A 22,599-nucleotide genomic window follows, 5' to 3' on the forward strand; every position below is an offset into this window, starting at 1 on the left:
CCAGAGTGGGGTTGAGGGGAGCTGAGGAAAGGAGCCCAAGAGAAAATGTAGATTTAATGGACCTATAAAATGACCCTGCGGTAGATAAATGCTTGTTCCAGAGAAGCTTAAACAGCCTGACCCAAACCAGGGTCTGTGCCAGCCAGTCTGACACAAGGTGTCTGAAGCATTGCATATTTCTCTTTGGGTTTTCGGGTTTCCATATGAAATTTGTTATTCCCCAGGCAGAGGTGAGAGAGCAGGGAAATCTGTTTTCCAGAGGGAAGAAAGCATATTTAACTACAAATTTCTAAGTACTCAAAGCTATGAAAAGAGGAAAAAGTAAACCTCCAGCACCTGCCCTTAAAATCACTTTGCCTTTTCTCTAACTCTCTTGAAGCTCAGTTCTGAATTTTAAGCCTAAGATCCTGGAAGGCAGATCATGAGAGCCTGCCCTTTGTACCAGGATTTCTGCATAAGAACCAGCAGCCTTCCAAAGCCCAGTTATCCCAGGCACTTCCAGCTCATAATGAGACAGAGGGACACTATCGTCTAACAGAGCCTTCTGTTTAGAATAGGCTTTGCATGCACACACCGCTGAACTTTTCCACGAAATCCTTCTAGGCTTTTGATCCCATGAGTGACATTCATCTTTTTTGCAGCTGCTTTGCAAGTTTTGCTGAGGATGAATTTTAGGGCTTTCAACTGTTAAATTTGTTATACTGTAAATCTAACCACTACTAAAATGGAGACATTTGTTCTGGGGGGAAAAGCAAAACAGAAAAGGGTCTAAAGTAGACACTAGGGGGGAGGTAGTTTGGAGAGTGAATGCACTGGCCTCTTTGGCCAGAGGCTAAATGGGGATTGGGCCAGTGTTTCTTGGGGTTCCCTGTGTCAGCTTGAATAATGCAATAGCATCAATTATTTTACCAGCAAAGTGAGTTTATTCATTAATGCCAGAGGAATTGCAACCCGGGATACTGAATTATGGAGGACCACAGGCAAACCCAGGGAACAAGGAAGGGAAACTAGCTTTTATAGGGAAAAGGCGAGACTTGGGAGTACCTGTAATAACCAAGGAGCCATTGGAGGAAGCTGGGAGTCCAAAGTATGGAGGCTTCTCATTGGTTGGACTGCTACAGTCTCGGATTGGCTGGGCTGTCCTTCAGGGAGAGAAGTTTTCTTCTTCCTGTTGGATAGCGCAGTAGGCAACACGTTCCTGTGGGAGATGCAGGAGAGGTGTAGGGGTAGTCCCTTCCGGTTTGGAGTAATTGAAGAGGCATGGAGGGCGCAAGAGCTCCCCCTACAGGCCTGTACTGACTCTAATTTTAGCTGAGGGTTCTTTTAATTCCGCACCTGCCCGTTTTCTCTTTTTAGGAACTGGCATAAGGAGACCTTAGGAAAAAAATTTAAACTTTTTGATTGTTTAACACTCACACAGAGAAAACATTTTACCATGTTGTTTTAAAGTTAACACCCAAGTCAAGAAGTATAATATTGTGAATTCTCCCCCCCATCTCACATGCTCCTAGAGATAACCACTATCAGAACTTTTATGGGAATCACTTCTTTGCTTTTTTAAATAATTATTTAGCACCTAAATGTGCATCTACATAGAATATAGCTGAATTTTGTGTGTTGGAACTTCATAAATGGAATTAATGCCTTGTTCTTTTGTGTCTGGCTTCTTTTGCTCAACCTCCTGTTTGTAAGAGTCATCCAGGTTGTATGTAGCTGTAGTTCATATTTATTACAGCACATTTTTTATCTACCACGTACTGTTGGTGAACATTCTGGTTATTTCTAGTTTGGGGATGTTGATAATGAAGCTGCTGGGAGCATTCTTGTGCATATACACAGGGAGCATGAGAATTTGCTCAGCTTGCCTGGTTGATATCAAACAATTCAATCTGAACACATCTTGAATCACGGTTAGTCCTAGTTTTACAGGCAAAATGGGCAAGATTTGTCACTTGTTCATTCAATAAACACAAACCAAACTTCTAGTGTAGGAATAGAAAATATAAGACACAGGCTGCCTCTCCTCTCTTCTGTGCTCAGAGCAGACATTACTAGTTCATAAGAGTGTGCTTTCCTGTTAAGTCTGGACGTGACTTCAGAATCGTTTGCAACGTGGTGCTCAAGGCAGCCACTGGTAAGGATTAGAGATGAGGGGTGTGATGGTTAATTTTCTGTGTCAACTTGGTTAGGCCACAGTACCCAGATATTTGGTCAACATTATTCTAGATGTTTCTGTGAAGGTATTGTTTTAACTGAGATTAACACTTAAATACTTGAGTAAAGCAGATAACCCTTTATAATGTGAGTGGGTTTCTGCCACTGAGTTGAAGTCCTCAGTAGAAAAAAGACTGACCTTTCCCAAGGAAGAGGGAATTCTGCCACCAGACTGCCTTTGGACTCAAACTGCACCTCTTCTCTGGGTCTCTAGCCTACGGCCTACCACCCCTGCAGATTTTGGACTTGCCAGCCTCCACAATCATGTGAGCCAATTCCTTGCAATTTCTCTCTGTGTATATATAGACATCTTTTTGGTTCTCTCTGGAGAACACTGACTAATACCGGTGGCGTACTATTTGCATAGGGTCGCCTGGTGGCACAGGAACAGAAAGCCTCTCGAGCTAATTTAAATAAAGGAGATTTACTGTTGATAGAGTGGAACTTCTTAGCATCCAATACCAGGAAATACTTTTAATATTCAGGATTACCCCCTCAAAACCAATTCATTATAACACTACTTATGTCTGAGATATTTTCCAAAATAAAATTGCAGTGAGTGTCCCAGTTTTTGAGTGTCATCAGTTGCTGTCAGCCAATGAGATGTAGAGCAAAGAAGCCATTCTGAGTGTTCTTAACACACGGTACCACGGCTGCTTCCAGTTGGTGAGCTGAGTTGAAAGCGTCCTGATGTGTATGTTGTTTATTCTGCTCTGGGCTCCCTTTCTGCCATTGCTTTTGTGTTCTGGCAAACAGTATGACTCAGACTGGCTGACCAAAGGAGCATAGGTGATAATATTGGACCTACTGTAAAGAAAAGGAAGAGTATCGTGCTAGATGTTAGAACACAGGTTTTCCAGAGGCTATAGATTCTCCAAGTTGGGAAGTCCACTTATAAATAATACTTATATTACAAAGTGCTAAGTTCTGTAACAGCGAGGTGTACAAGTGTAATGGAAGTAAAATAACCATAGGTTGGGGCATCGAAGTGTGGGTAGAAGCACACCAGAAGAAAGGGTGTAGAGAGGAAAAGGAAAAGGAAACAACGTTAGCAAAGGTATGGGGAGATGAGAGAACACATACTACTCCTTGGCTGCCTGGCTACAGCAGCACCTTCCTTTTGTGTTTTGATTTCTCCCAAGGAGCAACAGTGAGGCTCCAAGAGAGAACTTCAGGTGCTCTGGTGAACTTCAGGTGAACTTCAAGCCTCCTGTTATTTTCCACATCTATGGGGAATGTGTCCACATGTTTTGAAGCCAGGGAAAATATTACTTTACAGTAAACAGAGAAAAGGTTTAGAGGAGGTTAGAAAATGGAAAACTGGAGCACAGAGTCAGTGATAAGAAGACAGTTTTATATGGCACATAGCAATTGCTTCTGGAGTCATTAGGAGTAATATTTATAATCAGGATAAGCTAATGCTTTGGATGAGTTCCTGTGATTCTTCTGTTTCTGAGAAGCCAGATTACCTCTGGCTCCTGCAGACCTGCAAGAGACTTGTCCTCACATGGAAGAGACCTGAGAGTAGGAATGACATTCAAAATATTTAACCAGTGGATAGTAGATACTCGACCAGTTGGAGACGACTGGGATGGCTGGACCCAGTGCATATAGGCTGAACTCCAGCCCTCTCTTAGGGACCATTAAACCCAACACTTGTTTTGCTGAAGAGACTGAAGGATTTACCTGAGACCATGTGGTGGTGGCAGAGGTAGGAGTGGAACCCAAGCCTTCTGTGTTCACCCTCTAACTACCTCCGCTGCAGCCGTGGCCTCAAAGCCCCGGTAAGGCAAGTGGGGTGCCCTGTTGGTTTACCATAGATTCTACTCACACCCAAGGCTGTCCGTGGGGCGGATACAGCTCTCACCCTGTTCATGAGTAACATGCTGAAAATTCTTTATCCATTAGTAAATAAATACCTCCTATTTATTTGCAAATATAACTTATTTGCAAGTACAATGTATTACATAACATACCATAAAGGATGCAGGAAAATAGTCAGTTAAAAAGAAAGCTGCCTGACAAGTGTGCAAGATGTCACTTATTTTCCTTAGATCAACATAGTTCCGACTCCAAGTCCTCATCCTGCCAAGCTTGTGAGAAAGGTAACAGCCTCCCTCTCTGCAGTCCACAGGCTCATGCAGAAGCCCAGGGGTCTTATACAACACCAAGGCCCTGCCTTATCACCATCATTCACTTACTTAACAAATATTTACTGAACACCTACCAGCTGCCAAGGCCTGCTCTAGGAGCTGATAAGTAGCGATGTGCAAAAGAGGTCAAACCCCTGCCGTCTGTTCCAGGCTGGGCAGGTACACCTGGGGTCCAGGAGGGACTCTGGCGAGGCTGGGACTGGGCCTCCCTGGCAGCACGAGCAGCCGCTCCCCACTAGATGCTGCCCATCCAGGCAGTGCCAGGAGGCAGGGGGCACACACCCCCTCGAGATGATCCTGCACTCTTTCCTGACAGGCAATTTCTTCTCCCAGACTCATCACTTCTCAAAGGCAGCTTCCCTTTGCCCTCTTTCTCCAGAGCTCACTTCATAGTCCCTCAAGGTACAAAACTTTTTTTAAAGAAAATAAATGCTATGTTTATTTCTTGTTATAACACAAATGTATCAGAATCCTCAGAACAAAATGATTTGTATTTAATCCAATCAAGTTTTTTTAAATTGTGGTAAAAAGCACATAACATAAAATTTACCATCTTAACCATTTTTAATTGAAGTGTATTATTATATTATAATATTCTTTTTAAGTCTTTATGTTTGAGAGCTTCATAATAATATTTTTAAAAATTAGTTACCAAATCTATATAAGAACATAAGAATGTTTATAATATTAGGTGAAAAAAACATGTAGTAACTGTTAATGATGTTCACTGATATTTTCAGTTCTCTTCCTTCCTAAGCACTTCCTTGGAGTTAGGTGTGGCCCTAGGACTTGCCTTGGCTAATTAAAAGTGAATGAAACTGTTGTGTGTCACTTCTAGATGGAAGCCCTTAACAGCCAGAGTATGATTCACTGTATTTTCTCTCCCCTGTTACAGGACTGATGTTCTTCCAATAGTCAAAGCTCCATCAGCCTGAATCCCTGAGTAAGAATCACACAGAGCGGAGGCCCTGCTGACCTGGGATGAACGTGTAGCATAAATGGGAAATAAACCTTTGTTTTTCTAAGCCACTGGAGGTTGTTTGTTGCTGCAGCATAAGGTAACCCATTCTGACTGGTTCAAAGCAGGAGGTAGCTTCTGGCAGTATAGATAACTAGATACTCAGAAGGCCTTCCAACTACAAAAGAACTGGATCACTTTTTTGGCCATGTGGCTTGCGGGATCTCAGTTCCCCAACCAGGGACTGAACCCGGGCCACGGCGTGAAAGCACAGAGTCCTAACCACTGGACCGCCAGGGAATTCCCTGGATCACTTTTTAAATGGGCTGTTGGGCTTGTAAGTAGTAAAGTAATTGTCTAGGACAGCTCTTATCCTCAAATATGAGCTGAAACCAGAACTGGGAGCCAAGAGTGCTAAGAAAATAAGAAAACTGGGTTGTCCTAAGAGCCAGTGCCATTGTAGCACGGTATGAACTCTAAAGCATCAGAAAGTGGGGAAGCCAAAGGTCTGCCACTTCTGCGTTAGGCCAGGACACTCCGAAAGGGGTGAAGTGTCTCAGGCTGGTGTTTTCCTTCTGCTCCCAGCAGAAGCAAATACAAATCTTCATAGTAGGCCATTAAGAGCCATCAAATTTGAGTTCAAATCTAAGATCACGGAAGGAGGCAAACCACCAAGAGAGAGTGAGTTGATGGAAAAACAAGCATCTAGTTTAGACCCCAAGAACTTTGGATATATATTTTCATTTACAAAAGTGTATAGCTCAATTATTAAGTGCTAGGCACTATTGTAAAGTTTTTTCTCCCCCAATTTTAACTTATTTAATTCCCATAGCAACTCTATGAAGCAAGTACTATTGTTATTCCCATTTTTTAAAGGAAAAAAACTGAGGGACAGAGAGATTAAGTAATTTGTTCCAGGTCAACATTTCTTAAGTGGTAGAACTACAATTTGGATTCAGGCAGTTGGTTCTAGAGTATGCACTCTTCATCTCTACATTTTGTTGACTTTCTAACATAGAATGTCTACGTGTGACAAATTTTTTTTTAATTAATTAATTAATTAATTTTTGGCTGTGTTGGGTCTTCGTTTCTGTGCGAGGGCTCTCTCCAGTTGCGGCGAGCAGGGGCCACTCTTCATCACGGTGAGCAGCCCTCTCGTTGCGGAGCACAAGCTCCAGACGTGCAGGCTCAGCAGTTGTGGCTCACGGGCCTAGTTGCTCCACGGCATGTGGGATCTTCCCAGACCAGGGCTCGAACCCGCGTCCCCTGCACCGGCAGGCAGACTCTCAACCACCGCACCACTAGGGAAGCCCTATGTGTGACAAATTTAAAGAAATAAGAAAGACTTCCCTGGTGGCACAGTGGTTAAGAATCCACCTGCTAATGCAGGGGACACGGGTTTGAGCCCTGGTCCGGGAAGATCCCACATCCCACATGCCACAGAGCAACTAACCCCGTGCGCCACAACTACTGAAGCCCTTGCACCTAGAGCCCGTGCTCCGCAACAAAGAGAAACCACCGCAATGAGAAGCCCGCGCACCGCAACAAAGAGTAGCCCCCGCTCGCCGCAACTAGAGAAAGCCCGCGCACAGCAATGAAGACCCAACGCAGCCAAAAATAAATAAAATAAATTTTTTAAAAAAGTTTAAAAAAAAAAAGGAGTGGAATACCAAAGATAACCAAGCAACAAAGGACCATCAAAGGATGACCAGGTAGATTTGAAAAAGAATAAAAAAGAGACAAAAATAAAATGGTTGAAAATAAACATTTAATAAACATGTTAAATGTCTGAAGAGATACTTAGTGAATTAAAGAAATATCTGAAGAAAACATCCAGAATGTAGCTCAGGAAAAAAAGGAAATGGAAAATATGAAAGAGAAATTTAAAGATATGGAAGATAGAATGAGAACTTCTGATATAAATTTAATTGGAGGTTTGGAAGTAGAGGATAGAGAGAATGGAAGATACATAATATCTGTAGCTGAGAGTTTTTCAGAACCGATGGAAAGACCTAAGCCCACAGATCTAGGAAATACAGCACATCCCTGGAAAGATAAATGAACAAGAAATTTATGCTTTAGACATGTTATAGGGAAACGCCAAAGACACTGAGAAAACCTTAAAAAGCAGCCTGAGAGAAAAGAAAGATCACCTGCAAAGGACTAAGAATTAGACTGTCAGGCTTATCAAAAGTAATTGTGGATGCAGGTGTCTGTGAAATAATTATTCAAAGTGTTGAAGGGAAATAACTATCCATTGCACATCCAGAAAAGCTACACTTCATAAGTAAGAGTAAAATAAAGTCATTTTCAGCTAAACAAAAGCCAGCAGACATTTACTAAAGGAGTTCACATCCATCTTTCAAGATTCATCTCAAATGCTGTTTCTTCCATGGAACTCTGACCTTTGAATCCCCATAGCATTTTATTTGAGGCTTTCTCATGACACTTCCCAAATTCAGACATAGACTGAAGTTATTTGTGCCTTTTCATAACACGCTGTCGCCCCTGCCACCGCTCTTACGCCACGCCCACCACCAATAAACGCCCCAGGAACTCTTTGGTGTCTAACTCACTTTAACTCTTTGTATAGCTCCTGTCATGATACTTGCATGAAGTAGGTGCATGATAAGTATTTGCTGAAGCCTACTGGTCAGCCTTCTCCTATGGGTTTCATAGACCATCAGTTCCAAAATAATGCTCCCTTCAAAAGGGGTTTTATGAAACTGGTATAGACGACCTTATTTACAAAGCAGAAACAGAGACACAGGCATAGAAAACAAACGTACAGATACCAAGGGGAAAAAGGGGGGGTGGTGGGAGGAATTGGGAGATTGGGGTTGACATATATACACTATTGATACTATGTATACAATAGATAACTAATGAGAACCTACTGTATAGCACAGGGAACTCTACTCAGTGCTCTGTGGTGACCTAAATAAGAAGGAAATCCAAAAAAGAGGGGCTATTTGTATACATATAGCTGATTCACTTTGCTGTACAGTATAAACTAACACAGTATTGTAAAGAAACTATACTCCAATAAAAAAAAGGCAGGGGGTGGTGTTATGGCCAAACCCTCTTCCAAATGCTGAGATCCACAGTTTAATTGCTTTAAGCCCACATTTCCCCCAATTTTTTGCCCACAGAACAACTCTTTCCACTCTTTACTCCATGGATATCCCAAGAGACTGGTATTTCTAAGAATACCTTTTGCAAAAATACTGCAGAAGGCAATCACTTATTTGAGTGTCCAAGGCCTGAAGTCAACATCTTGGATCCTGGTTCTATTCACAGCTAATCATATAATTAGTTCTAAGTCATTTATCCTCAGGTTCCTTATTTGTGACATCATTAGCAGGTGACCCCTTCTAACTCTAAAATTCTATGAATTAAAGGGCATTGCCTTAGATCCTTTTTGACCCACCTCCTAGAGTAATGGAAATAAAATAAAAAATAAACAAATGGGACCTAATGAAACTTAAAAGATTTTGCACAGCAAAGGAAACCATAAACAAGAAGAAAAGTCAACCCACAGAATGGGAGAAAATATTTGCAAATGAAGCAACTGACAAAGGATTAATCTCCAAAATATACAAGCAGCTCATGCAGCTCAATATCAAAAAAACAAACAACCCAATCCAAAAATGCGCAGAAGACCTAAATAGACATTTCTCCAAAGTAGACATACAGATTGCCAACAAACACATGAAAAGATGCTCAACATCACTAATCATTAGAGAAATGCAAATCAAAACCACGATGAGGTATCACCTCACACTGGTCAGAATGGCCATCATCAAAAAATCTACAAGCAGTAAATGCTGGAGAGGGTGTGGAGAAAAGGGAACCCTCTTGCACTGTTGGTGAGAATGTAGATTGATACAGCCACTATGGAGAAGAGTATGGAGGTTCCTTAAGAAACTAAAAATAGAACTACCATATGACCCAGCAATCCCACTACTGGGCATATACCCTGAGAAAACCATAATTCAGAAAGAGACATGTACCACAGTGTTCACTGCAGCACTATTTACAATAGCCAGGACATGGAACCAACCTAAATGTCCATCGACAGATGAATGGATAAAGATGTGGCACATGTATACAATGGAATATTACTCAGCCATAAAAAGGAACGAAATTGAGTTATTTGTAGTGAGGTGGATGGACCTAAAGTCTGTCATACAGATAGAAGTAAGTCAGAAAGAGAAAAACAAATACCGTATGCTAACACACATATATGGAATCTAAAAAAACGGTACTGATGAACCTAGTGGCAGGGCAGGAACAAAGACGCAGACGTAGAGAATGGACTTGGGGACACAGGGTGGGGAGGGGAAGCTGGGACGAAGTGAGAGAGTGGCATGGACATATATACACTACCAAATGTAAAATAGATAGCTAGTGGGAAGCAGCCACATAGCACAGGGAGATCAGCTCAGTGCTTTGTGACCACCTAGAGGGGTGGGAGAGGGAGTGTGGGAGGGAGGCTGAAGGGGGAGGGGATATGGGGATATATGTATACATATAGCTGATTCACTTTGTTGTACAGCAGAAACTAACCCAACAATGTAAAGCAATTATAAAAAAGTAAAGTGCATTGCCGCTTATAGTCAGTCAGTCAGTCATTCTACACATAGTAAATTCCTACCGTATGGCAGTGTGCAAAATCCTGGGCATAGCGTGGTGAACGAGATAGGCATAGTCACTGCTTTCATGGAGCTGCAAGTTGAGAATGATTTTCTAGAGCTCACTATTAGAACAGTGATCTCCAGAATCAAATGTCTTCTAGTTAAAAATTGGGAATTTACTGTTTCATGTATTATGTGTATCAGGTTGTGGAGTAAATCTTTAGAATCTAAACGTATGGTCTAACTAGGCTTATGATTCTGTTTCACCTAGGAGCTCCATTGTAAGCATCGAGAATTGAACACGTCAAAAATTGAAAACTAGGTGTATCTAGTTTTTAAGTCTTCATCTTTAACTTTCCTTGTAATGGCTCAATCCTCTGTAGTTTAAAAAGCAAATTTTGATGGTACGGCATCAACTGAGCACTTTTGTGAGTAGACACTGTTCTAAACACTTCATACGTCATCCAGCTGGTGAAACTAGGCTTTGACCCCAGGAAGTATGGCTTTGCCGTCTGTGCTCTGAACCTCAACTCTAAACTGCCACTATTCCTAATTGTCAAACACTGTTCAGTAGGTTTTCTGCTGGAAGTTTAAGGGTTAACATCTCTGAAGAGCTGAACAATCATATGGGATTTTTAAATGTCTAACTCCAGCCAGGTAGTGTACTGAGGGGGTAATGAAAAATTAACAGCTTTTTTTTTTTTTTTTTCTTTTTGACTAAGCACTAATCTTCGTGGTTATGGATGTATCCATGTGCCAGAGAATATTGAGATAATAAGCTAACATAAAATTGGTGATACAGTTTTAAACCTGACAGCTCCATGTGTCTGATATGTTTTCTGAAAGTAATTTTAAGATAAGACTCCACTCTCAAATCTAAAATTCTTTCTTCAAAGATTGCCAGCACCACACAGTATTTGTCATTGTATCAATTATATAGAGAAAAACTACAGTGCTAGGAGTAGAGGACAGTTTTAATCATAAAATAGTAAAATAACAAAATATAATCAATGAAATGCGAACCACACAATGTCAGTGAGAATTCTTGGCATTTAGTTTTAGAAGCCATTTTGCATGGAAATGAATAAAATATAAACACAGTACTTTATCTAGGATAGGACAAGAAACTTCAAGATTGTAGTGTGCATTAAGATAACATTCCAAACCTATCCTTTCAAGTTTTCAGCCAAGAATTTGTTTTTATAATTTCTTTGCAGTTGGCAAACAGCTAGCCTCTACTTGAGAATATCAATTTTCAGGCTTATGGTCCCAATCCCATTGTGTGTAACTGTTAACTTGCTGTGTGACCTTGACTAAATCACTCCCCGCCAACCCAACCCAAATGGAGGAGTGGGATCTCTCAGGCCCCTTCTGGTTTTAAAATTCTGTAGTTCTAGCCTATGGATCATGACATAAACACCATAAAAAATGCTTGCTAGAAGATTGGATTTTTTTAAATTTGTGCTATTTAAGCATTTTCAAATGACCACTCTTATAGCCAGCTGTACAGACCATAAACCACGGCAGCCAGTTCCTATGGGTGATTTACTTGGTTTTGATGCTGGTTAGCAGCAGCTGTGCTGTCTCAAGTCACCAAGCACCTTCTGTAGTTCACAGAAACAGTCCATCCACATGCTTCCTGGACTCCCCAACACGAACGGGCGCTGAGAGATTCTGGGCAAAAGAAGTAGGATCACAACCGCCATGGGCCATCAGATGGCCTTGAACACCCTCCAAAGATGGAGGCGGTGTGGACCCCTTGATCCACTGCTTAGATCCCCGCCTCGAGACTGAAGTGCTTATGCCCCCAGCTGCTGGGAGTGTTGGCTACTGATGGTTCTTCAGCGGAGACCCTCTCTGGAGATAGCCTTTGGCTGAAGAGAGCTGCTTTGCCCAAACCCACACCCCTGTTGGGGGCAGGCTACATGCAAGGACTGCAGATTCCACTAACAGGCCAACCCCTTGCCCCAGTGGGGTCCAACTCTGAAGGGCCAGGCCAGTGCTGGAGCTCTGGTAGGGTGGCCTTTCATCCTGTAGGGTGATGCACGTGTGCTGCATCACAGAGCACCTTCTCCCTTGGCCCACAGGTGTCGACCCCGAGCACTCCCCTTAAGCTTCCGGCACCAAGATCTCTGTCTCAGAGTCGGCGCCAGGAATCAGAACCTGCCACAGAGACTCACAGACCTGAGTTTGAATTATATCTGCTTAACTCTGGGTCCAGGAATAAATGTCCTCTCCAGTGAAATGGAATAATAACTACTCATAGAATTGTTTATTATATGAATATGAGGAAATGAATCCAAAGCACGTAGTGGATGATTAGTAGCAACAATTTAACATTTATCAAGCATTTATTATATGTCCGGTGCTGTTTTATGTACTTCACCACATAAGAACTCTATGAGGAAGATAATATCCCTATTGTACAGATGAGACAGCTGTGGCACAGAGAAGTTAAATAATTTCTCCAACGTTACACAGCTAATAAAAGTCAAGAATTCAAACCCATGCTGCTTGACTGCAGAAATAGCATTCTTAGCTTAAAAACTCTGCTGCTTCCCACTGAGAAAGGAAAATTGTTTAAATATTTGGATGATGGTAAACAAAAGCCTAGTAATGTCACCTGATTCCAGAAGTATCTTTTTTTTTTTTTTTTTTTTTTTTTTTAAATTTATTTATTTATGGCTGTGTTGGGTCTTCATTTCTGTGCGAGGGCTTTCTCTAGTTGTGGCAAGTGGGGGCCACTCTTCATCGCGGTGCGCGGGCCTTTCACTGTCGTGGCCTTTCTTGTTGCGGAGCACAGGCTCCAGACGCGCAGGCTCAGTAGTTGTGGCTCACGGGCCTAGTTGCTCCGCGGCATGTGGGATCTTCCCAGACCAGGGCTCGAACCCGTGTCCCCTGCATTAGCAGGCAGATTCTCAACCACTGCGCCACCAGGGAAGCCCCCAGAAGTATCTTTGAAACAAAACAGTTAGAAAACATTTACAAAGAATTTCTGTACTCCTATTGTTTATATTTTTGTGTTGCTATAGATTGTTTATTTTTGCTTCAGATCAACCCTTTTTCATCAAGAGAATGGATGAAACAGTTGGAGGGTAGGAGACCTAATCTGATGTGATAGTGGTTGTTCCACAAGATAATATCTTTTTGCTATTTGTTTCTATTTTAATGAAACATGTGCTGAGTTTCTATTTTAATGAAATGTGCTAAGTACAAGGTCAAAGAATAAATAAAACAATGACATGTTTCGTTGTTAGCTAGTAATTTTGTATACCAATAAGGTTTAGGTTATATCATATTTCCTACAATTTAAAATATCTCCCTCACCTGGGTCCTTATAATGGAAGTACATTATAACAGAGAAGAGCACTATGACAAAGACCCCTGCTAGGCCCCTTCTGACCCCTCATTGGCAGTTTACACTTGTACTCACTTCAGAGTAGTTATCTGTTAGCATCCGATGGAAAGCATTTGTTTCACATTTCACTTATAATCCGAAGGAATTTATACCATAATTTTTATCTCAGGGGATAATGCGTTAACAGTGCTTGTTTGGATCCCCGTTATACTTTTAAGGTCAGGAAAGTCTCTTTTGCTTTTTAAGGCACAAGTCTGTTAAAGTTTTTATGATTTGCCAGCAAAGTGGTTTTTCATCTTCTGCTATTTGATAACTAAGGTATAAGAGAGTTCCTTCTACACCAAATAAATTAAACATCTAAATAATTTATAGCTCCAGGTACGTTTGCCAGACTAGCATAACTGAATAAAGCCAACAGATTAAATGTTCCCTTGGCAATCAACAAGGGTATGATATACAGCACCTGGGCTGCCCCATTGGGTCTCATTATTAAATCACAGGCAAGAGCTCAGAATCCCAGGGTCCCGAGTGACAGGTAGAAGCAGACTTTGGGCGGAGGTTTTGCTCCTCCCAGGTATCATAGCAGTCATTACTCCTGATCTTTGGAAGTGGAAAACTCTTAGTACAATGGAGATAGAGAGAGAAAGAGAAGGGCAGAGGCAGAGAGGAAGAAAGAGAGACAGAGACTGCATGTTTCAATGAAGAAAGACTCTAGTTACTTATATATCACTAAGTTGGGAATTCATCAACATAACACTGTGTATTTGCACAATCTCAGAGCAAAAGTTAAAAAGAGTTAGGGAATATTTTGTATATGGGACCACCGTTTATCACTGTCAAGGGTCAGAACAAGAACTAGCTTCAAAAATAGACTACATTTCCCTCTTTCTACTCTCCAGGTTTTGACCAGCACCTGCCTTTGTGTAGGGAAGGAAGGTTTGGTTTCCAGAGCTGATGGCAATGTTTCCAGATAAACATTAGAACTCAGGATTTAGGGAGTTACGTGTAATATCCAGTCTACCTCCTGGAAAAGTTTTATGTGCCAGAAACCAGTCATCGGCTCTTTAACAAAGGGAATTTATTAATTAAAATGTGGCTTTAAATTTGCACATTTAATGATGGGAGGGTCCAGATGATCAGTAGAAAGAAGAGGTGGGAGGCAGCAAATATATATTTAGTCAGTGGAGAGCCCACTTTTAGATCCTATTCTCTGCACCAGGCAGACAAGCAGAGTACCACTTAAAACAACAGCAATGTCAACAACTTCTCTCCTCTCTTGAAAGGACTTATGGAAATCTAAGTGCCATAAGGAAAATATGGAAGGTAGAACTAAGCTTGTACTTCTTAACTATTGTTGGCACAGCTTCTCTGAAGACGAATGGGATAGAGGAAGAGAAAAAACCAAAACATTCCCAGTGTATTGTATACTGACACCTCTAGCAATTACCTGATGTCTGGTCCTGTGATAGTCCCCTTGGGAGGGGGGAGAATCGGAGGGAGCAAGGATAAGGGTAGTGGGGCAATGATTTAGAGTGCCTAACCTCCTAAGTATCTGAATTTAAAGTAAAACCATTAAATTGGGTTCATTGCTGAATTCTCATGGGGTACACTAATTTTTCATTTTCATTTAGGAAGAAAGGGTGAAAGAGAAGCTTCCCATGCCTGGTTTATGAACGTGGCCTTGAAAATGTCCACAGAACTATTGTTGTCTTGTTGAGTCTGCAGCCAGGAAGGCAGAAATCACTGCAGCAAAGCAGGTGTGAACGTCCCCCTACTTCAGAGGCAACTCTCTTTGAAGATGGAAAATCAAGGACGCTGGTACCTTCAAGGAAACAAGGATATAATTATCACAACACCCAATTGGCCGGTGACCTTCCATTCCTCAGGCCTGCCCTACTCCCTTCACTGGCACCAGCCCAGGTCCTCACAGACTGAGCTCTGTCCCAGATCGCTCAGCCAGAGGAACAGCCCACTCCCTCACCCTTTGAAAGTGTTCTTAATCTCTTTCTACTGCGCTGCTCTTGCTGACATAAATCCGCCAGCCCAGGGGGCCTCTGAGCCCCCCACAGAGGGAGGCCCTTCAGGCCAAGCGGAGTCTGAGCAGCGAAGGCGTAGAATTTATGCTTCCTCTCACCTGTGCCGTCTGTCTGTGGCCTCTACTCCAGGCTGGTTTTGAAGGTTTGACCAGAACCTCCCAGCTCCTTGCCAAGTCTGCCATCATCACCTCAGTCACAGAAGCAGACTTCTCAAGGCCACTGGAAGCTAATAACAGGGACTCTCAACTTCATTATTATATTTGAAATGTTGAAAGCTAAAGCCTAATAAAATAAGTTCAGAAAAACAAAAAGAGCTATAAATTATCATTTGAAAGTAGTGGCTAAAGAACTCATCTACTCAAAATACCTGGGGGCTATTTCTCAACTACAGCAATAATCCAGTATTTGGTTTCCTTCCCTTCACTGTGCGAAAGGCTTGGCTGTGTTCTCTTAGCAGGGATTCTTTTCTGCTTCTAGGATCAAGTGTCTAGAATCAAAAGTTACACAACAGACACTCTCTACCCAACTTTTTCACACACACATACACACACACACAGACACACACACATACACACACCCATACTCCCCACCCAGCCTTGGCCCTAAAGGGTCCACTGTATTGTACTAATTCTTTTTGACCGCAAGGAATTATCATCCTACATTATCACCAATCAATATTCATTGCAAATTTACCTTTTATTTATTTTAAGATAAGAGTAAAATTCTATTTCCTTCGTTTCACAAAGACTACCTATGTTAAACTGATATATTAATGGAAAAACATAATAATGGAAGCATTATTTCCTGTAAAATCAGAAATAAACTAGAGATGCCCATATCACAGTTATCATTATACAATATTTTGGAAATTCTAGACCAGTGGACTCTGCTGGTGGTAATTTTGCTTCCCAGAGGATATTTGACAATGTCTGGAGCCATTTTTGGTCGTCACAACTTTGGGAAAACTATTGGTATCTAGTGGGCAGAGGCCAGGGATTCTGTTAAGCATCCTACAATGCACAGGACAGCCCCCACAAGAAAGAATTCTCCAGCCTGAAGTATCAATAGTGCTGAGTTTGAGAAACCTTGTTCTATACAATGCAATAAAACATAAAACATAAATAAGAGAAATAAATTTAGAAAATAATTTTCATTAATTGAAAATAACAAGTATCACCTAGAAAAGCAAATAAGAAACAATTAAACAAACATTATTAAAATTTATAAAATAATAAAATATTTTCAATTGCATGAGAGACTAAGAGTCTTTAAATTTTCCTATGGGTCTATTTATCTATTCTACAAAAATTTTCTGAGAACAAAAGGATTAGTTTATAAAAGAATACTCAAGAGGTATGCGAAGACTTTTGCAATTCAAAACTATGGAAACAACTAAGAAATTTTAATAATCTAGCCTATAATACTGTAATACAAAACATTATAGGAAACCTAAGTAGACATATCTTCCCAAACCATAAGCTGGACTTGAGGACTTTTTTAAAAGGTTGTCTAAAGCACCAAAAAATTATCTGGGGGCAATGAAAACACACACACACACACACACACACACACATAAATGCCCCTTTGGCAGATAAAAACTTTCCCAGTGTTTCTAAATAAGGACAGTATTCAAATGCATCATGGAAATCAAGATAATCTATAACAATAGATTATTATGATTCAGCAGATCATATTGTAGGTAGACGTAAGTTTCTTGAGGGAAGGGCCCATATCTTACTGATTTTTCCATCTCTGTAATTGACACATATCAGGAACCCAATAAATATTTGTGAATTAATGAAATAAAGAAAATATAAGCAGAGATGATCTTTGAACTCTCTAGTCAAAAGTTAACTTACAACTCTAGCAGTTGTAATTCAGCATCTAAGAACCCACATCTGAAAGGTTAAATGAAGAGTCAACATTTTAATAGAAAATTTTGCCTCATGTTGCAGCTATATTATATATACACAGGGTGAGCCAACAAGAATCAACCAGTGATGTTCTACTGAGAACAGTAAACCCAAGTTTTAAATGTTGAAGACTTGAAAGAATCTATAAATATCTACATGATATACCTAAGTATATCAAAAATTTCCTTCACCTTTCAGTTCATTTTCATAATAAGCCTTCAAAATTTGAGGGGAAGGGAGGGAGGAAAGAAGCAAAGGAAGGCCAAATGAAAAGTAACAATCAGGAAATAATCAAAAGCCTTCCCTTTATCCCTTCCATGCAATCTCACAGCCTCTCCCTAGAATCCTTGGTCCTGAATGTTTAATAACGAGTATTCCATAGTTTCAAGGGGATGAAGGCCCCACAATCCAGTTTAATATAAGGTCATTTGAAATGCTGTAGTGGGACAGGTTCATGGTCCAGGAAGCCTCAGACAGTTTCACCAGGGAACATATTCCAGAAGGTCATTGTTCTCTTTGATATAAACTTCAAAGCTTAGGGACAAGAAAAATAATAGTTACTGTTCACTGAGCACTTGCTCTGTGCCAGACATCTTCCTAAGGATGAGTTACATTTTTCTGGGCTAACTTTCAACATAGCCCTCATCTTCCGATGAGGAGACAGATGTTATGGAGGTAACATGAGCAGGCCACCATGAGCTGGCAGAGCCAGGATGGGAATCAACACCTGTGAACCTCCAAACCCAGGCTCATAAGTACCACACTGTAGATGTCACCACAGCGTCACATTTCCCTCAGTAACCCACTCTTCATGGATTAGTCATAAAAGCTTCAAGTCAGCAAGCATTTGGTGGGAAAATACTAGCACATGAAGGGAGAGAAGGAACATAAAGGAAGCACATGTCCTTGGCTGGAAGGACATGCCATCTTCTTGAAGAGATGTGACAGGAAATAGGCAGCAAAAAGTACCAACTGTACAGAGTGCTAAAGGAAAGTTACACCACATGTCAAGATGGATGGTATAGGCTAAAACATGTGGATGACCAGTGAGCAGAAAGATAAATCACCACATGGCATTAGTAGGGAAAGTCTCACTGAGGAGCCGAGATATGATGGGACTCTTACAGGATTTGGACAGAGAAGAAGAAGCAAATGTTGTTCGGGTCACTTCATGCTCACCTGGGCTGCTAGACCAAATGGCGGCCAGGCTGCAGAGCACGGAGCAGCGCTTGGCCGAGAAAGAGTATTCAGGGTGACAGCTTATCAGACACATAAGCACGTCTAGAGTTTGATGAGCAAATCGACATTCATGTGATCAGTATGACTGTTTGAGACTTGAGTCCTACTTCGCGTTCGTCATCTGCTAAGAGTGAATCTCAGCTCTGCCATTTACCAACTGTATGACACTGGGGAAATTACTTATCCTCTCTGTGCCTCGATGTCTTCATCTGTAAAATGAGCATAATAATAGTATCTACCTTCTAGGATAGCTGTGGGTTGAACAGGTTAATCTATTTCACATGCACGGCACGGAGCCTGGCATGCGCAAGTGTGATGTGAGGGTTTGCTATTGTTCCTTTTCCATTTTCACCATTCCGCACTCAATTTTGCAGCATGTTGAGGTGGGGTGGGAGAAGAAAGGAAGGTTTCACACAGCAATGCCTTCTCCTAATCACCTGATTTATTTTAAATGCCTCTTTTGGATATTGTCCAGCTTCTGAATATCTTTCCTGTGTTCTCCAGAATGGCACAGAGAAACTGTCAAGTTTGCTATGAAGACTGCACCTCTATAACAGCTTTGGGTTCCAATATTCATCCCTGGCCTTTTTTCCCATGAGCAGTATACTGGGCTGATGTTTAACAGTTATGACTGGTAGCACGGGGTCCTCCACCATTCTTTCTATGTCATGTGCATTATTTCAGCAGACTTAGTAAGAACAAGGATGAGAGCAAGGAATCAAAAGAGGATGAAAGGTAAAGAAGAGAAGAGAAATAAAGTGAGAAGAATTTCCTTGTACTTAGCTGTCACTCTTCTAGCATTTCAAATGGCTTTTTGCCATTACTCAAATTGGGAGAAGGCAAGAAAGTAAATATTTATTGAAATTACTGTAAGCCAAGCATGGTCCCATATATTTCACACATTCGAAGAGATTAAGTATCTTGCTCGTACTCATGCAGCTGTTAAGTGGGAGAGCCCAGCTTTAGATCCAGGTCTACATTTAATTTGACTCAATAAATATTAATGGAGCAGCTTGACAGGCCAGGCACTGTTCTAGGAACTGGGGACACCAGAGTGAAGAAAACAGATCAAAATCCCTGCCCTCATGGAGCTCACGGTCCACTGGGCAGACACATGATAAGCCAGATAGGCAAGTAAAACATAAAGTGTGTTAGACAGCAATAAGCCTTATATAGGAAAAAAAATGAAATGGAAGAGGAAGAGAGGTTGGGATGGGGAGGGTCTAATTTTGGAAAGGACAGTCGGGGGGAGGTGTCACTAAGAAGGTGACAGCTGAGCAAAGATATGAAGAAACCAAAAGTACGAGACAGGTGTGCATCTGGGGAGAGAACCTTCCAGGCTGGGGGAAGGGCAAGGGCAGAAGCTTTGAGGCAGGAGTGTGCCTGCGATGGTGTTGGAGGAACAGCCAAGACCAAGGGTGGTGGAAGTGAGGTGAAGGAGGAGGGGAGCAGGAGGGAATGCAGCCAGCCGGTGACAGGGCAGAGCACCTATGTCTCAAAAAGCCCCAGTAGGGACACCTTCTAGGGAGATGAAAGGTAGCTGGAGGTTTCTTTTCTTTCTTTCCTTCTTTTTTTCTTTCTTTCTTTCTTTCTTTTCTTTCTTTCTTTCTTTCTCTCTCTCTTCCTTCCTTCCTTCTTTTCTTTCTTTCTCTCTCTCCCTTCCTCCCTTTCTTTCTTTCTCTCTTCCTTCCTTCCTTTCTTTCTCTCTTTCTCTCTTCCTTTCTTTCTTTCTTTCTTTCTTTCTCTCTTTCTTTCTTCCTCTCTTCCTTCCTTTCTTTCTCTCTTTCTCTCTTTCTTTCTTTCCACTGCACAGCTTGCTGGATGTTAGTTCCCCAAGCAGGGATTGAACCCCTACCCTTGGCAGTGAAAACTCTGAGTCCTAACCACTGGACCGTCAGGGAATTCCCAGAAGGTAGCTGGAGGCTTCTGGCATGATCTGACTTGTACACCGAAACAGCCTCATCTTCCTGATGTGTTTGAAATAGACTGAAGTGACCAGGATAAAACAAGGGGGTAGCAATGAAAGGGATATTGTAATAACCAGGAAAGAGATGGTCATAGCCAAGGAGTAGCAACGAGAGTAGTTAATTTAAAAGGGTCAAATTGGTTTGGATATATTTCAAAGGTATAGCCAATAGGATTTCCCTGCAGACTGGACAGGGGTATAAGAAAAACAAAGCAAAACAAAAAGCCAGGAGGGGCTTCCCTTGTGGCACAGTGGTTGAGAATCTGCCTGCCAGTGCAGGGAACACGGGTTCGAGCCCTGGTCTGGGAAGATCCCACATGCCGCGGAGCAACTGGGCCCGTGAGCCACAATTACTGAGCCTGCGTGTCTGGAGCCTGTGCTCTGCAACAAGAGAGGCCGCGATAGTGAGAGGCCCGTGCACCGCGATGAAGAGTGGCCCCCGCTTGCCACAACTAGAGAAAGCCCTCGCACAGAAACGAAGACCCAACACAGCCATAAATAAATAAAAAAAAAAAAAAGCCAGGAGACAAGAGGGGCCCCAAAGTTTTCTGCTCCAGCAAATAAAAGAATGGAATTGTCACTAATGGAGATGGAGAGAGAGGTTCAAGATGACTGTTAAAACATCAGGAGGGGTAGAACAACCTGGGCTGCAGGTATAAATCGGTCTCAAAGCCCATGCTCTAGCTAATAGCTTAATAACTTGGAATTTGGGGATTTGTACCTGTTTATGGGGATGGGAGGAATAGTTTTCCAGAGTAACGAGAATGAAAAAACGAATCAGAAAATCTCAGAAAAAAAAAGTCATAGTTTGAGTTATGACTTTTAAAGTCCTGATCCACCCAAGCTTTTTCTGATTATCTGGGCCCTTTCCTACCCTCCCACCTCAAATAAAATCTGTATTTGCCCAAGTTGGTTCTGGCCGTCACTCTCAATGGGAACAAATGGACCTTTTCACAGTCAACTTTAGAGAAACAGTGGTTCTCTACTTGTTGACACCCTTTCAGGATGACCATGAACTCAGGCACTCTTTCCACTCTTCAGTTCGTTGGGCTACTGGCTGCTTTGGACCTCTTGGCCATTTCAGAGTTTTTCGAGATTGACAAAGGAGGAAGATGGCAGGTCAACTTAATCATTCAAATAACCCTGCAGTGTGTCAGGAGATTCATCAGTTTCCTTATCACTTGTGTTTTCTTATCTTGGTTATAAGTCAGGGTCACTGTGATTTTTTAGGACAGTATATAAAAGGGAAGAGGCAATTGATCATTGTAGGAATAAAAGACTGAGCTAAACCCAAGAGCAGATGTCTTTTCTCATGAATATAGGCAGTTTCACATGCTCACATCCTCACTATTCATTGCTTGTGAGCTGGATCTGGGATTTGGATTCAACATTTATTGATCTCCTACACAACAGAGGTTAAGTGCCCCTGCCTGTGTTAACCTCATTTAATCCTCACAACACTGAGAGATGGCATTACCTTATTTTACAGTAGGGGGAAGTGGGGCTCAGAGAGGATGAGCAACTGGCCCAAGGCCACACTGCCTGTGAGTGGCAAGAGCCAGCCTTCCCACCCAGGTCTTTAGGGGCTCTTACTTCCAAGCCACATTTTTTTGCCTCATAATATAAGAAAATAATGAAAGACTCAAATGAAAAACAGATAGTCTCTAAATCCAGTGTTAGTCAAAGATGACTTTTCTTCTCTTTGGAAAGGAAATATCCATGTAGAGAAATTTGACCTTTGAATATGGAAATTACACTCTTATTTGGCAGGAGAAAGTAGAAAAACACTTTATTCAATGCCTAAAAGATGTGATAACAAACACAGGAATTTTCTTTTTTCCATTTGCTCAAAAGAGTATCCAAATTCACGACATAACGTAACATTGTGTGTGTAGAGAAAGAGAGAGAGAGAGAACACTAATAAAGGCTTACTCTGGGTGGGTACTCCGTTAAGTGTTTTCCAAACGTGATTTCTCTGAATCTTTGCATCACTCCTGTGAGGCAAATACTATTATCTCCCCTGTTTTACAGATGAAGAAACTAAGGTTAGGGTTTGTGTACTTACCTGCAGTACACAAAGCTTGAGACCCAAGATTCCAATCCAAGTGGACCTGAGTAACTCCCC

General features: G+C 41.7%; 1 long non-coding RNA gene across 5 annotated transcripts in view; it reads left to right on the top strand.

Moving 5' to 3' along the window:
• LOC137771758 (uncharacterized) overlaps positions 1–15,631 on the top strand; it is a 49,418-nt gene extending 33,787 nt beyond the window's left edge. For all 5 annotated transcript variants that reach the window (XR_011075409.1, XR_011075407.1, XR_011075408.1 and 2 more), the window contains 2 exons: positions 5,263–5,425; positions 14,952–15,631. This is a non-coding gene — a long non-coding RNA (uncharacterized lncRNA). The remainder of the gene's footprint in view (positions 1–5,262; positions 5,426–14,951) is intronic.
• Positions 15,632–22,599: the final 6,968 nt, after the last annotated feature.

The sequence above is a fragment of the Eschrichtius robustus genome, chromosome 11 (assembly GCF_028021215.1).
Source record: "Eschrichtius robustus isolate mEscRob2 chromosome 11, mEscRob2.pri, whole genome shotgun sequence".
Classification (NCBI taxonomy): Eukaryota; Metazoa; Chordata; class Mammalia; order Artiodactyla; family Eschrichtiidae; genus Eschrichtius; species Eschrichtius robustus.